Below are 14,532 nucleotides of genomic sequence, written 5' to 3' on the forward strand. Positions count from 1 at the left end.
TTCTCAATTAAATGCTTACTTGACAAATCGTGAACCCTGCAAAAAATCTGCAAATAAAAAAACCTGCCTCACCACACTGAGAGAAGAAATGAAACCAAACCAAAACATGATCATAAACCTAACCATCGGCCACGTGAATAGTGCATGTGAGGTAATATGTTGCGTCACTGTTTGTGTCACCAAGATGAATTCCCTCCGTTGAACTGTGTGAGATAAAGCGTCTCAGTTCACTGGGTACTTTACTGAATCAGTAATCAGAGAGCTTTCACATTTTGTGCCACTTGACTAATTTGCACGTCGATAAATCACATGCATGAGCATTAGTCCAGATGCACATGGTGCCTATTTGTCATCGTGTTAATGGTTGTCAGGAGAACACAGCTAATAAGATGCTCTACTGTAAAATCAATGCTTTTGATTTCTTATTATTGTTTTTCTTTTACTATAACACATGATGGAAACACAACATTTAGAGAAACACAGGGTTTTAATTAGATTTTAGATATTTTGACAGTAAGAACCCGTTAATTTCATTTGAAGACTATAGAGACCAATTACAGTTCTCATAGCATCAAGCTGTTTCATTATATCATTTGCATTTTTATTTTTGAGATGTTCATTATGAGGTGTCTATTAAAAACCCTTTTATTGTATTTGAAATCAACACTATTACCATTAAAGTACAATAAAAAACTCCTCATTGAAGCATAATGGGATTTCAACCCGTCTGCCTATGATATTAACAACTAGTTCCATTAACCAAATGTTCTGAGTTTGTGTAGTTTAATGATTTTGGCATTTACCTAGCTACAATTTACTGTATACGTTGATAATTAGAGTGTGTGTATACGGCTGTGGGGGACATCTTGCCAAATGACGAGAGGAGGAAGCGTGAGCTGCTATTAATCTTGATTTATTTTCCTGGTTCCCTTTCAGGACAATTCATGAAGTGATGTAATTGCATTCTCCAGCATCATAATGTTCATATTGGATTATTCTGCAGAGCTAAAGTGTCATGGACAAACTTTTTTTTTTGTGTAGCATCCCCAGTAGTATCTATAATAAAGTTGATGTATAAAACCACATTATTAAGATAAGTCCAACGTGTCACACATCCATTAACCTCCTGATCTCCACACACACATACTTTACGCTGTGACATATAAATGACACACTTCCCGAAATGGATGTAAATCAAGTGAAGCACAATCTTTCAGAATGGACATAATTAAATGATGTGTGTGTTGTGTGTGTGTGTGTGTGTGTACTGCTGTATTGATGTGTGTGTGTAAAACTGCAGCTACAGCCTTCATCATCCACTAAATATCCTAGTTGTGTAAGATCCCACCTATTCAGTAAATAATCAAATTCAACGTGAGCCCCTCAAGATCTGCTGAGGTTTGGACATTCTCCTGAAATATTCCAGAGGGCTGAATATGAGAATGAATCAGTTGCTGAGGACATTTTCGGGAAGTCTTCCTGCCACGGTGTGGTAAAACGTCCGGGAAATGTCCGTGAGTGAGTCCATGTGAGAATACAGCAGGAAAATATCTAGAAAAATCACAGTGGGTGAGTTGTTGTGTTGATGATATTTCAACGGGAATGAACCTGAAAGGATACAAACATCTGAGGATGAAGAAGAGGAGCCATGGAAAGACGACGTGATTTTTGGTCACATCCGGAATTCATATGTCATCTCCTGCTGCCTTCAAAGCATGTGAAAGGCAAAGTATAGAAAATGTCTGGACACAATTTCCAGGACATTTTCTAAAGTGCACGTCTGAAAACGGCATCAGTGACGAAACCTTCTCTGTGATGCTCATACATATTATCATCCTGAGTGCGATGTTCTCATAGTAAATCCTTGGTTTGAACACTCTCATGTGCAGGATGGGAACTAACCCGAGCCTCAGCTTCGATGTTTCCTCACATGCACCCACACGTTTGGGTCATAAATCCTCTTTTGCGTTGGTTTTTAATGTTTACACTGAGATCGACAGTGGCTGCAAATGGTTTTCTTGGTGGATGATAAACATTTTGATAGATAACACGTCCTTGAGTTTCTTTCATGAACTCCTTCTCAGCCTGTTGGGCCACACCAGTTGTAAATTACACAGACAATTATCCGCTATCAGGAAACTCCCTCTCCGAGTTGGGCCGTGGTGTTTGTGAGTGTATCCATCTGGCCTCTTTTGTGGTTACTGGAGTGTGTGTGATGCTCCGTCAGGGAGGGGGTGTGGGGGGTGTGGGGGGGACTCCCCGGTATAATCCCTGCTGTCAGATTAAAGATCGATTGAGGTAAACCAGAGATAGTCTGGTGTTACATGACGGTGACATCATGGGGGTTTCTCCAGTGCTGAGGATGAGAGCAGGGGGAAGCAAAGGGGGAGATGAGAAGATAAGCATCCGCACTAATTTATTACTGTGAGTGTTTCCCTGTTTTATCTCGAGCACCTTTTCTTTTCTTTAAATCGCTTTTTCTGACCTGCTCGTTCTTTAAAAGCACTTAATTAATAATTTGTACCTGGTCGATTTTGTCTTTGTATCTAAAGTCCCACACGTTTCCACAAAGAGAGCAAAGTGTTTATTCTTAGATTTTCAAAATGTGGCTTTGAGTTAAACCTTTTTTTTCATCTGCAAAGTGTAAAGTTATTATTTTTTAGGGGATTTTCTTCAACTTGAACTGGAATTTTTCTCTTTTCTTTTGTTTTTGGTAGGTCCATGTGTTTCCTTGGTGTGTGACTCGTTACCAGAAATGAGGTTTGTGGTGGCGTCCGACCATAATGGGTTCCATTTGCAATTTTAACAGATTTTCTAATCGGCTTTCTAAAAGAGGAGTGTGATGGATGAGAGTCGAAACACACATGGAGACGTGTTCCAGGAGAACTTTCATGCTGCCGCTGACTGTGGCTGGATGACCAAATGAAATAAATGTCCTGTTGGTAGATCTAACACACACACACACACACACACACAAACACACACACAAAGAGAGAATGTGCACAGAGTGATGTTTGTATTCAGTATTTATCCAAACCTTGTGTATACAGTATGTTCCTCGCTGCTCAAAGGCTAAATGCAAATTGAATTTTTATTGATATTTTATTTGTACATTCCTTCGTCAAAGCTATGATTTTAATGTTCGGTGGTATTGAATTATTTTATTATAATTTGTATTTAAATTATGGTAATGTACCTCAAGTCAGAATTGTATTCGTAATGAGAGCCACTGTGATTTTCAGCCTCACTGAATGGAAACGATGACAGAAGAATAAATTGTGTTTATTGCTGGAGGACAACAGACCCTCCTCTCCCCGACAATGTTATTAAAGATTCAGATTGAAAATGGAAGTCATTCGTGAACTTTGAATATTTTTTTTCAGTCGGTCTTACACATCCACATTCATATATAGACTTCCCGGGTGTTGTCACCTGATTTACCTGTGTTTCATCTGCTGGGTTTCTTCAGTGCAGCTGTATTTAAACCCTTAAGACTGAGTTTTGCACATTTCTTACCCTGACTTTGTCACGTCCAGCTCCATCCTTGTTACCTGAATCCTGTCTGGATCCTCGTCTCGTATCCCTTCACCTCTTCTGCCATCCAGAGACTCATGTGATCCACTGCCCTGCTTCAACTAAACACTCAAAACGATTCACCTCTCAAAGCATAAATCCTTTTCTAAATCTTTTCAACCATCGAGTCTTGAGTTCTGCATCGTGTTACTGTTTAAAAACTAAGACCCATATTCATGACCAACCATTGATGTAAGTTTTCTGCTTAAAATAAACATAAAAAATAAGACAAAGAAGAAAAGGTGGAAATCTACAGAAGATATAAAAAGACGAGTAAAGAAAGACAGTGAAGGAGAGACGACGTCAAAGAGCAAAAGAAAATGCCAAATAAGAACAAAACAAGAAAAAGACGTAGACAAAGGCGTCCATGGGGGAAACCCAAACAATGATTAGCGTCCTACGCTTCTTCTCATTAAAATCTAATTTGCGTTTTCCTTTTTTCTTTCTCCCACTGGGCATCACATGTTTTCATCAAGTGGTCAAAAGCATCCACACATCCCCGTGTCTGTGGTCCCCAATGTCTCCTTGTCTGTCTCCGTCTATTCACTTGCAAAGTGCATCAATAACACAGGAGGAAATATAATTTGTCCTTGTTAGAGAATCTTAGTAAAGGACAGGATGTTCTGTCTGTCTCTCTCTCTGGGTCATTTCTTTACTCTTGGGTTTTCCTGCCTGGCGATGAGAGGAAGTTAATGGTCGGAGAACCGTCTTAAATTGGTCCACAAGCAGGGAGAGGCAGATAAAGATGGAGAATTTAAATAATTCACAATGCTTCCATGCAGGACAAGATGGTGACTGAATGTGTTGAGTATGGAAAATTCTATGTTATTTGACAATCACCTGACCTCAAACGAGATAATGGAGCATTGGCCATCATCATTCCCATCGACGTCATCGTTGTTCACTTTGAGGACGTGGAGTTCGAGGCCGGACGCTCTTGGCTCGCAGCCTGTATCAAATTAAACTTTCAAATTAGGTGAGATGCTCATTTCCATGGCAACACTGACATGTGCTGAGACACGTTTCATCATCCTGGCAACACAGCAGCTCGACTGAGCCAGTGACACAATGACAGAGAGGAAGCTGGACTGGATCTGTGTTCAGGGGAAATAACTGTGCTCAGTCAATCTCCGAGGGCAGAAGTGAAAGGATAAATGTTCGGGAAAACAAAGAAAATACTGGATAAGATCTTTGCATAAGCCTTTTTATTCTGTACATTGCTGCAATGATAAAGGATAAATGATGAGATTCAAACAGACACTGGGATAATCACCTGGATGTGATTGGAAAAGAATGATTGACCAAGAGAAAGAAAAAAGAAGCAGCTAGAGCTTTTTATCATTTCCAGATAAAATGATTTCTGAGAAGAGACAAAGAGAAATGATGGAGACAGCGAAGCTATTTCAGGAAAATGACGGATTTCACCGTGAAGAAATAAGAAAAAGGGAAACAAAAGTTAGGGATGAGTGAATAAAACTGAAAGAGAGAAAGAGGAGCAGCCTCAACTTTTTAAATTTGATATGATGATGCTTCATCAATCACTATTTATCGATGTTTATTAAAAGGGATCAACACATATACTGAGTAGCTTGTGAGTACCCAAGTATGACAATGACGTGCTGAGGCTCAACAGGTAAAATCCACCACACTCACCATCTTAGTTTTGTGTGTTATCCCTCTAATATTTGCCAATTAGCACTCAGCCTAATTGGAAATCCTTGTAGTTTTGCAGGTTTTGGTTCAAGAGATGACATGAAAGTGATGACACAAGTCTTTAGGATTCATCTGCAGGAATCTATTGTCAAAATATTTCAGTCTGGACCGAAGTCGTGGTCCAACCCCATCGAAGGCGAATACAAACTTTCAGCTGCAGTGTAATCATGTCTGTCTCCCCCCCCCTTCATGTTTGGTGTTTGACACAGTCATCCATCCAGCAGAAGCAATCTGGAGAAGAGATGGGACACACTGGCAGTAGACTGAATGAAATATGATAATGGGCTGAGGCTAGACAACCAGGCAGACTGTTACACACACACACACACACACACACACACACACACGCATGTGCACCGAGTGGCACAAAGTTAAAGAAGAAGACGGGGAGAAAGACACAGGGAAGAGGTCGACGCACTAAATGTCATTTTGTGTCTGAGCGGACGGAGACGTTAAACACGATTGATGTCGCTCACCAGACGGACATTTTGTGTCTGATCGCAGGCGGCCGCTCCGAGGGGCTGTTTGCAAATTAGATAAGTTACAAAATGACCCCTGGAACGACACTGAGACCCATATTTTGGATCAGATGTGAGCTTGTTGCACCGGGGGGGACGTGTTTTATTAGTAGACTGCAAAGAAAACACAATTTTTGCATCTATATGTACGACATAAAACATGTTTATGAACAGCGTGGACAGGAAATTGGTTTTAAGACGTAGGAGAAAGTGCCGGCCTCATTAAGTGATGCATTTTTCTGATGAAACTGTCAAACATGGTGATTTTGGGTGAAAGACGTCGTGGTCTTGAATGAAACCTGCTGAGAAACCAATTTAAAGAATCGTAGGAAATAGGATCGGAGGTTATTATAATAGCTTGTTTCAGTTTGGGACACTTTCTTTTCGAATGGGCCATTTGTGTAATATCCCAATGTGGGAAACTTAAAGGCTAATACAATTGAAAGAGAGCACGATGAAGTGTCTTTGGGTCGAATAGAAACTGTTTTATGGTTTGACTGTTAGCACGACCCTGGTACTTTTATTGTTCTCTGTTTTATAAGATGTATTTTGTTTTAAAATTGCATTTATTCAGAGGGTAAAATACAGATTATTGATCATTTAAAGTCTGTTTGATTAAACATCTCCAGAGAAGTAAGATATATTTCTATTCTTGCCCAGAGGGACTGTAATGGAACCTAATCCCCCCCCCCCCAACTCTAGCAGACCGGTTGGGGTGAGCCGGGAAAAGTGGGGGAGAGAGAGAGAGACCTCAGTCTGTTCTGATGTAAAATGATTCAGGATCCAGTCGTTGCTGTTTGTTCAGAAATATTTGCACGGTGATTCAAGTTTGTGAAGTTTCCACTGACAAAACCCAAATCATCACCTTGTTCTTTGTAATAGAAAAAGAAAGAATTTATGCTGCAGCTGCTAAATAAAAAAAAACCCTGAGAGTGACATTGCAATCATTTGAAACTCTGCTGCTGTTGCTGCTGTTTGGTAATTGGAATATTTGTGCTGACTTCCGGGGGCTGATGGCAACGTGTATTTTTATAAAAATGTCACCGTCCAAAGGGCGTCAGTGATGGTGTCACACATTTCTGTGAAGCAAATGAGCTGAAGGATTTGTCATGAATTATTATTATTTTAAGTTTCATGTTGAATAATTGGGATAAAAACCAGTGAATATAAGCTGCTGTGGGAACATTTTCTCGACTGAAACGCGACAGACTGAGATGTGAGAGTCACTCCGGTGACAGTGTTTTGAATAGACCTGCTGTGACGCACTGTGCCAGGGAGAAAACAGACAGAACATATATTTATTCACGAGCGGGAGCTGTACAGAGAGAGACAGACATTTGTCAGATAAATTTACCTGTCACACTGTAGACACCCAAACAATCTGTGCTTTTGTAAATGGAGTGAACACAACAACTTATCAAGATTGCCGCAGCGCTTTTGACAGAAGGTTAAATGAAACGAGGCAGAGTGAAGGAAAAGCATGAGACTGTTATTTCACCCACTTTTATCCTCAAAGTAAAACTTGATCCGATGATCAGGGACAAACTATTTGTCCGACCCCGGGGATTCGTTTCTTATCCCAGCGTGAACTTGTCAGTTCAACAGTTTTTGTGAAATTAGGTTCAACAAAAATCACTGAGATTTATTGGCAATGTGGAGTTAATTGCGGGGAACACTTACGAGAACAATACCGCTGACATTACATTGTCATCTTGGCAGGAGTCTTGTGGGGAAAGAAAATCTGGCCTCATAATAATTTTATGATGCCATAAAATAAATTCTATAAGCTGAATGACAGTATAAACCCCTGCTGCAAACCTATGTGCGATTCACGGTTTGTGCCAAGATGCGTTTTGTCTTTGCCGTCCTCAGCGGTGTCCCTGCAGATGCCACCTATTGATCACTGTCAGACTTCAGCTGTGAAAACATAATCACATTCTTTTTTTAAAAGATGCACGACTGCAGATTATAGGATTGTATAATAACCACTGTAACCATGTTGTACTTTCTCCAGTGAGCAGGTTGTCGTCATGTTTGGAAGGGGAGGGTGAGGTGAGGGGTGGGTGTTCAGCTGCAACGTGCAACTTCACCACTAGATGTCACTAAGCTCTACACACTGAGCCTTTAATTCAGGGCCCTGGTTGGTGATAGGGCAGCGAAGTCAGAGGAAACCAATGAGCAGGCATGACTGGACTGAGCCAATCAGCATGTTCCTACCTGGAGAGGAAACAGGAAGGAAGAAAGAAAAGCAGGAAGGGAGACAAGGAAGCTCTTCCCCCCTGTTTGGCCTGTATCACACTCTAACCAGTGACACCACCTTAAAGGGTAAGTGTGCAGCAGCTGAACCTTTGAACTTTAGATGATCTTTAGGTGCAAACACAAGAGAAACTTCATAGTTTTCTGTCGCTGGAAACAAAGCAAATGCAACTATTAGGTTATTGTTTTACTGATATTCCAACACGAGGAGCTGAATAGAGACTTAGTTCACTCGTAAGTAGTTTCAATTAGTTGTAAACTAAAAGCATCAATAACAATGTGACTGATAGAGAAGACAACCACAGCCTGATCACTCACAGAGACACATAAGGCATAAGGCAACTATTTTATTCAATGCCAGAAAATCCTTACTTGAAATAACAATACCACAGAGATCCTTCATGTTTTGGGATCTTTGTTCCATAAAGACACAAACAATTGTTTTATAATCTATATGTTTTGTGTATTATTAGCTCAAGCTCATTGTCTTTGTCTATATTAGAGATTTAGATGAAGTACCAACTAACCAATTAAATGGTTCCCAAACTTTGTTGAACGTTACCATCCAAACTTTTCCTCTGTAATTATTGCATAACCTCGGAGTCATCAGAATTTTAATCATACCTTTTAGTAACTTTAAAATAGCTGAGACAAATGTCTAATTATTCCAAGGTTTTAACACACTGGGCCTGGATGTTACCTCTTGTCAAAATGCTTTTTATTTTGACCGCGTTGTCAGGTTTTGAAAATGAACTACAAAAAAACTAAAGTTTAATTGCTACCAAGGGATATAAATGAAAAGATCAGACTGTTTTCGATAACAGATCGAGGCCTGAGGCAGGAAAAAAAGTTGTTTATCAAGCCTTTTTGGAGCTTTTTTATTTCCCCCCCGGTCTCGTTGCTAACTGATATTTCAATCTCTCTCACTACCGGGCAGGTATGAACCAGCACAATCCATATGAAGACATCTCCTCGGCTTCAGGAGTCAGGAGCATTGGAGAGGATCAGGTAGGAGGAAACAGGATTTGAACGAGACAAGCTGGGAATCAGGGTGCATCTTGGGACGAGCCAACAGACAGACATAAAGTCGGTGCCAGTGGGATTAGAGGAGGAGGCGGCGAGTAAATTGGGGGGGAAGTGAAAAGGTGGGCTGAGCGAAGAAGCTTTGGATATTGTCAGACGTTTCCTCGAAGAAGGAGCCAGACGGGTTGGCAGGAAGTGAGATGGTGGGGATGGTCTGGAGGTGGACGATTGGATTTACACAGGATGGGAGTCGTGAAATGGTGATTGCGGCGGTAACTTTCGCCGGGGCATCAACCGCGATGTCTTAAGCGGCAGAGACGGATGCAGAGAGGGGGTTGAAAGTGGAGGAGGGTTATTTATCAAGCCGTCCTCTCCTGGCTGGCTCCAACCCTGCAGACTTAACTTGTCAGAGGAGTGGTGGTGACACGGTGAGGTGCGGAGGAGAGGGGATGGAAGAGGGTGAGTGACAGCAGAGAGGGAAAGTGACAGTGCAGGTGTCTGTGGAGAGAGAGAGAGAGAGAGAGAGCGAGCGGGAGCTGGATGGGCACAGGTTCTGTCAGTCACACAGCTGAGAGAGAGATGAGGAAATATTTAACTGTGTGCACCGTGTGTGGCTGTGTACGATGTCGGACTGAGGGAAATGCATCATTCAGGGAGTGAAAATCTGCTCATGTGCACAATCTTGACTCCTCACACATCCAGTATCCGCTGTAAGATCCGCTCTGTATGGATGCAATATTTAAGAGACAGGGGTTTATCTTGATGTTGAGAAACTGAGAGTTTCTGTGGAGAAAGAAAGTTTCCAGAAATATATGAGGTGTTGCCGCTGAGAACAGGGCGTCTTGAGAAATAATAGGCTTATGTCAGATAAAGTCAAGATCGACCGCACGGAGAAGAAGTTACATTCCTTCTTTATGGAAGACCATGTCCTAATTGTTGTAAACGAAGTAAGATGTCTGTGTCACATTATTAGGAAAGACTCATGGGATGAGTTTCTATGTGTACAAATTTGACTTTTTAGAGACGACTGTGCTTCATTTTAATTTGTAGTCCAGCCAAAGTCCTGCTAAACTGAAAAAAGCATTAGGTGGCAGGTAGTGATGTATTCAGAAATTTTGCTCAAGCTTCCGAGATGCACAAGTGCGAGCAAAATGTTTGTGTCTATAGCAACGTCCCCACCTTTTAATGCTCTGCAGAGGAATTGTATGCAAAAACGAAGTGGACCAAAGTTGTTACAAACTATGTATCTGTTGCCAACTTGGAAAGTGTGATAGTTGTGTTCAATATATCTGTGCTGTAGTTTGTAATTTATTTTATTTTTATACTGTCTAGACCTTTGAGTCTGGAATAAAGCTTAACTAACTAACTAAAGGTCATGTAAGAAAATAGATAGGCACATAACACAAGGGAAAATACCGCTCAGTCAAAATGAAATCATTTATTGCACCATCATGGCTGAAACGGCGTGCAGCAGAGAAGACTATAGGTGTTTTCCCTTTTTTCCCTGAAGTCATCTGAGACACTGAGGAAGTGCGGCAGCAGCAGGGAGGCGTGAGGCAAGAGGAGCCGCCTTCTGAAGAGCTGACTGACAGGCTGTCACTGGTGGAACCATTCACATCCTTTACTTAAAAAGCACCAATGCATCAATCTGAAAACTCCCCGTTCCAAGTGCAGATCCGGTCCCGTTTGACTGATAAATTGTTTTGTGTGACAACATTATGATTAATTCTGCAGCACCAGGGGGAGCAGCATCTTGCTGCTGCAGGTGGAGCTTGTTTAAACTTTATATATGGTTTTAGATACTGGGACGACTTATGAATCTGAGGGTTTCTGATGATTTATGGAAGAGGGAAGGAGAAAGTTCGGATGCACACATCTGTTTTCCCTTTTCTCTAATCTTTTACTTTTTGGTGAGATATGAGAGAATTTTCTACATTTATTGAAATGAAACCATGTGAGAAGTTTAGTGTGAAAAATCATAACGTGGCTGAGCTGTTAACAAATCATCCGAAATGTGACCCCGACTACAAACTGCTTCTCACAAGACGTCAGAAACCACAAAAAGTTGGAAACCAGTGATGTAACAGTATCTTGGACAGTGTTGTATTTTAGGAACTTGATATATTATCCATTGTTAAAAAATTCATCTTAACTTTTAACCAAAGCTGTCAAATAACCGTATACGAGTCAAAGTACTTCATACATATACCTCTGGAATCTGGAGCAGTGGAAGTATACAGCAGCATAAAATGTTAATACATAAAAAATGAGTACCTGAGTATGATACGATGGCACTAGGAATTTTTATACTTTAGGTTTTTTCTCCTTTTAGCTGATATACTGCAAATCACTGTTTTAAATAACCTCAGGAAATAAATATTGAACTTAGGTCCCTTTCTGCAACTTCCTGGTTTCTTTTCCACTGCATCTGTGGAGCTGTGATCAGGAACTGCATTTAGTTACATGATGTAAAAAGACCAACAGGTCCACAGCATGAACAACACTAAGGGAAATGCAAGGGAGCAACACTCATTTCTGAAACTGCAGTTGTGCATGATTGGAAAGTTTTGCCTCTCGTCCACAGTGAACTTTATCATTTCCTCATGAAGAAAGTTGAGAATCGTGACAGTGTGGAAATCTGATTTGCTGTCGCCGCTGTGACCATGAAAGACTCGGCTGTGCCCGACTGCCCTTGGCCGACGGTTCTGTTGATTTGCCAGTCAGGCCGTCTTCTGTCCCCCCCTCACTATTCAAATTCTCTCTATGGAAATTGAATGGAATTCAGAGAGCGGCTCATTGTGTTATTCACAGTCAGAATGAATGGTGACCGGATGGTCTGCATCGTTACTAAAAGCCTGCTGGACCATAAAAGCTCTGCACTCAGATCTCATCAAATGTGTTCACAGAAATCTGTCCAATTGTTTTTTTTGGAAAAACATTGAAATAGATTTAAACACGTCTTTTCGCACACAGTGTTGTCATGTACACACAGTGTTGTCGTGTGCACACACACACTGCCTCGTGCTTGTTGTCGTTAGCGACTAAATGCCCACACATAGCAGAACACATGCTAACCATTCTCACATTCAGTCAATCACCTGTCCTGTGTGGCGCCTGGCCCCCAGGATTAGCTGTGATCACAGCAGTCATTTTCACAGCATTAACTCGGATCATTGGCTGTGTTTGGCCTGAGCTGTGAACTTGGTGACCTGGGAATACACACACACACACACACACACACACACACACACACACACACACACACACACACACACACACACACAGACACACAGACACACACACTCACACACAAGAGACTAAATGAGATAAAACATTATTGATCCCTGTGACGAAAGTTTATTCAGTGCAACTGCAAAAAGAAGGGACTGTTATTAAAACATGAACATTAAGGATTATTATAAACACAATGTAAACACACTGCTGAAAATTAAATTGTGCAAGTGGGAAGTAAATTGATTTATTTACCATAAAAACATACATAACCAACTCCTATATGTAGCCTCATGTTTTGTATAAATGTAGTTAGTAATGGTGCACTGTACATTTGGTTATCGGAGGATTTATTGGCACAATCATCTGTATAATAACCAAACAGAGGAGAAGTGCACCCCAGTAATATAATGTTATATAAAGTAAATAATACTAAATCATGTAGAGCAAACAGATTCAAGACGTACTGTATGTAACTTTACAGCACTTTTATTTTATCACCCGAAGTTCCCTGAAGAGTTTGTTTCCCAAGTCTTTCTCACAACTGCACACACACACACACACACACACACACACACACACATGCACATAAATTCTTTAATATTTCAAGTCCAACAGTAGATTTTATTATTCATAACTAACAACATTTTTTTTTTGCCTTTTGCTTCTCTTGCAGCTCTTTTTATTCAGCCCCTGCACAGTGTGCTGTATATTTTCCTAATTTAGTGAAGAGCAATCCTCGCCTCCCTTTCTATTCATTAATTTCCTCCTGACAGCAAAGAAGTGTGAAGTAATACAAAATTTTGGAAATTAAAGACTCCCTCAAAAGGATTAACAGCCTATTATAATTTGACCATAAACCAAATGTGGAGGATGTGTTTCTAGAATAAATTCAGCCCTTTTCCCTTTTTTATGAAAAAGGGTTTTTCTTGCATTTACCACATATTACAAAAGGAACAACACATCCCTTGCTTTGTATTGTGTGTGTTTGTGTTTGTGTGTTAGTTGATGTCCATGTGTCCTTGTGTCTGTGTTACCAGACATTTTACGTGCAGGCATCAGCAAATCAAATCAAATTCTTCCGATGACCTTTTTAATGTCACTTTCCAAGCCTTTTAAATGCCGCTCCAGGTTCTCACTGTTGCTCAGTAGCAACATGTGAACTCTACAACAACGTCCAAGGTAAAGTCACGAGCAATGACACAGTTTATGGAAAAGTTTAGGAAAAATGATTCCTTGTGATGCAGTGGCCTTCCTGTGTGAATGTGCATGGTCTCCTCGTGTCTGTGATGGTTTTCTGCTGGTTTCCTCCATAGACTGGTTTCCTTCCACTGTCCAGAGACATGCAGCTTATATGTGAGTTTTATTTTAGGTAATCCAATTTAAACCCAAAGATCCAGCCTCATCACCAAACCCCACGAAATGAAATAAATAAACTTTGAAATTGAACTGGTTCTGTAAAACCACCAACCATCAGCAGCCCTGTGTAATGATTCTTCCGTGCTGCATTTAACCCGAGTGTCTGACAACTTGAACTTTCCCTCGACCTCCATCACTGACCCGGGTCACCGAGGTCGAAGCAGCTATTACCGAAGAAACTGAGGCATTCTGGGGGATTTTAACACCAATCATGTCTTTCTGAATGATGGCCCCTTTTTTTCCTCCAACACACAATTTGACTCATTTGGTTACGTGCACAAATGGAGCTTTAACACACACTCCATCGCTCACTTTCTCATCGCCTGCTTTCCCATACTTGAATTTAACTGGAATGCAAAAATACTGTCGTAAAAGTGAAACATTCGGCCCGAACTGATTGCAATAAACCGCAAGCCGCACTGATTAAGACCAGATAACGGGTGTGACTCCATATATCTCTTAATAAATCCAATGAGATGAAATGTAAAGCCAGTCTAGTAAATCAGCCGCGTGCCTTTATGTGGTGGGAAGTTAAAGATCATCACTGATCCTGTGTCGAACTGCAGTATAATCCACGGTGATAAATCACACGGGGAGACTGGATGTGGCTGGAGTCACTTGTGCGAGTCGTGGCTTGGCCTTCATAAAACAGAGTTCAAGTCCAATATTGATCTTCCATTGATGAGAGATGCAATCGCTGTTGATAAATCACCTCTTTTCTTTATCTCGTTGGGAGCCGTAATAAATCCGCTCACTCACACGGACGCAGCCGCAGTCGCTTCGCTCCATAAATTCAGGC

General features: G+C 40.9%; 1 long non-coding RNA gene across 1 annotated transcript; it reads left to right on the forward strand.

Moving 5' to 3' along the window:
* Positions 1-8,082: 8,082 nt before the first annotated feature.
* LOC124855067 lies at positions 8,083-11,369 on the forward strand. The gene is made up of 3 exons (XR_007034994.1): positions 8,083-8,129; positions 8,998-9,068; positions 10,594-11,369. It is a non-coding gene; the product is annotated as an uncharacterized LOC124855067 (long non-coding RNA).
* The last annotated feature ends 3,163 nt before the right edge of the window (positions 11,370-14,532 follow it).

Source organism: Hippoglossus stenolepis, chromosome 18, assembly GCF_022539355.2.
Source record: "Hippoglossus stenolepis isolate QCI-W04-F060 chromosome 18, HSTE1.2, whole genome shotgun sequence".
NCBI lineage: Eukaryota > Metazoa > Chordata > Actinopteri > Pleuronectiformes > Pleuronectidae > Hippoglossus > Hippoglossus stenolepis.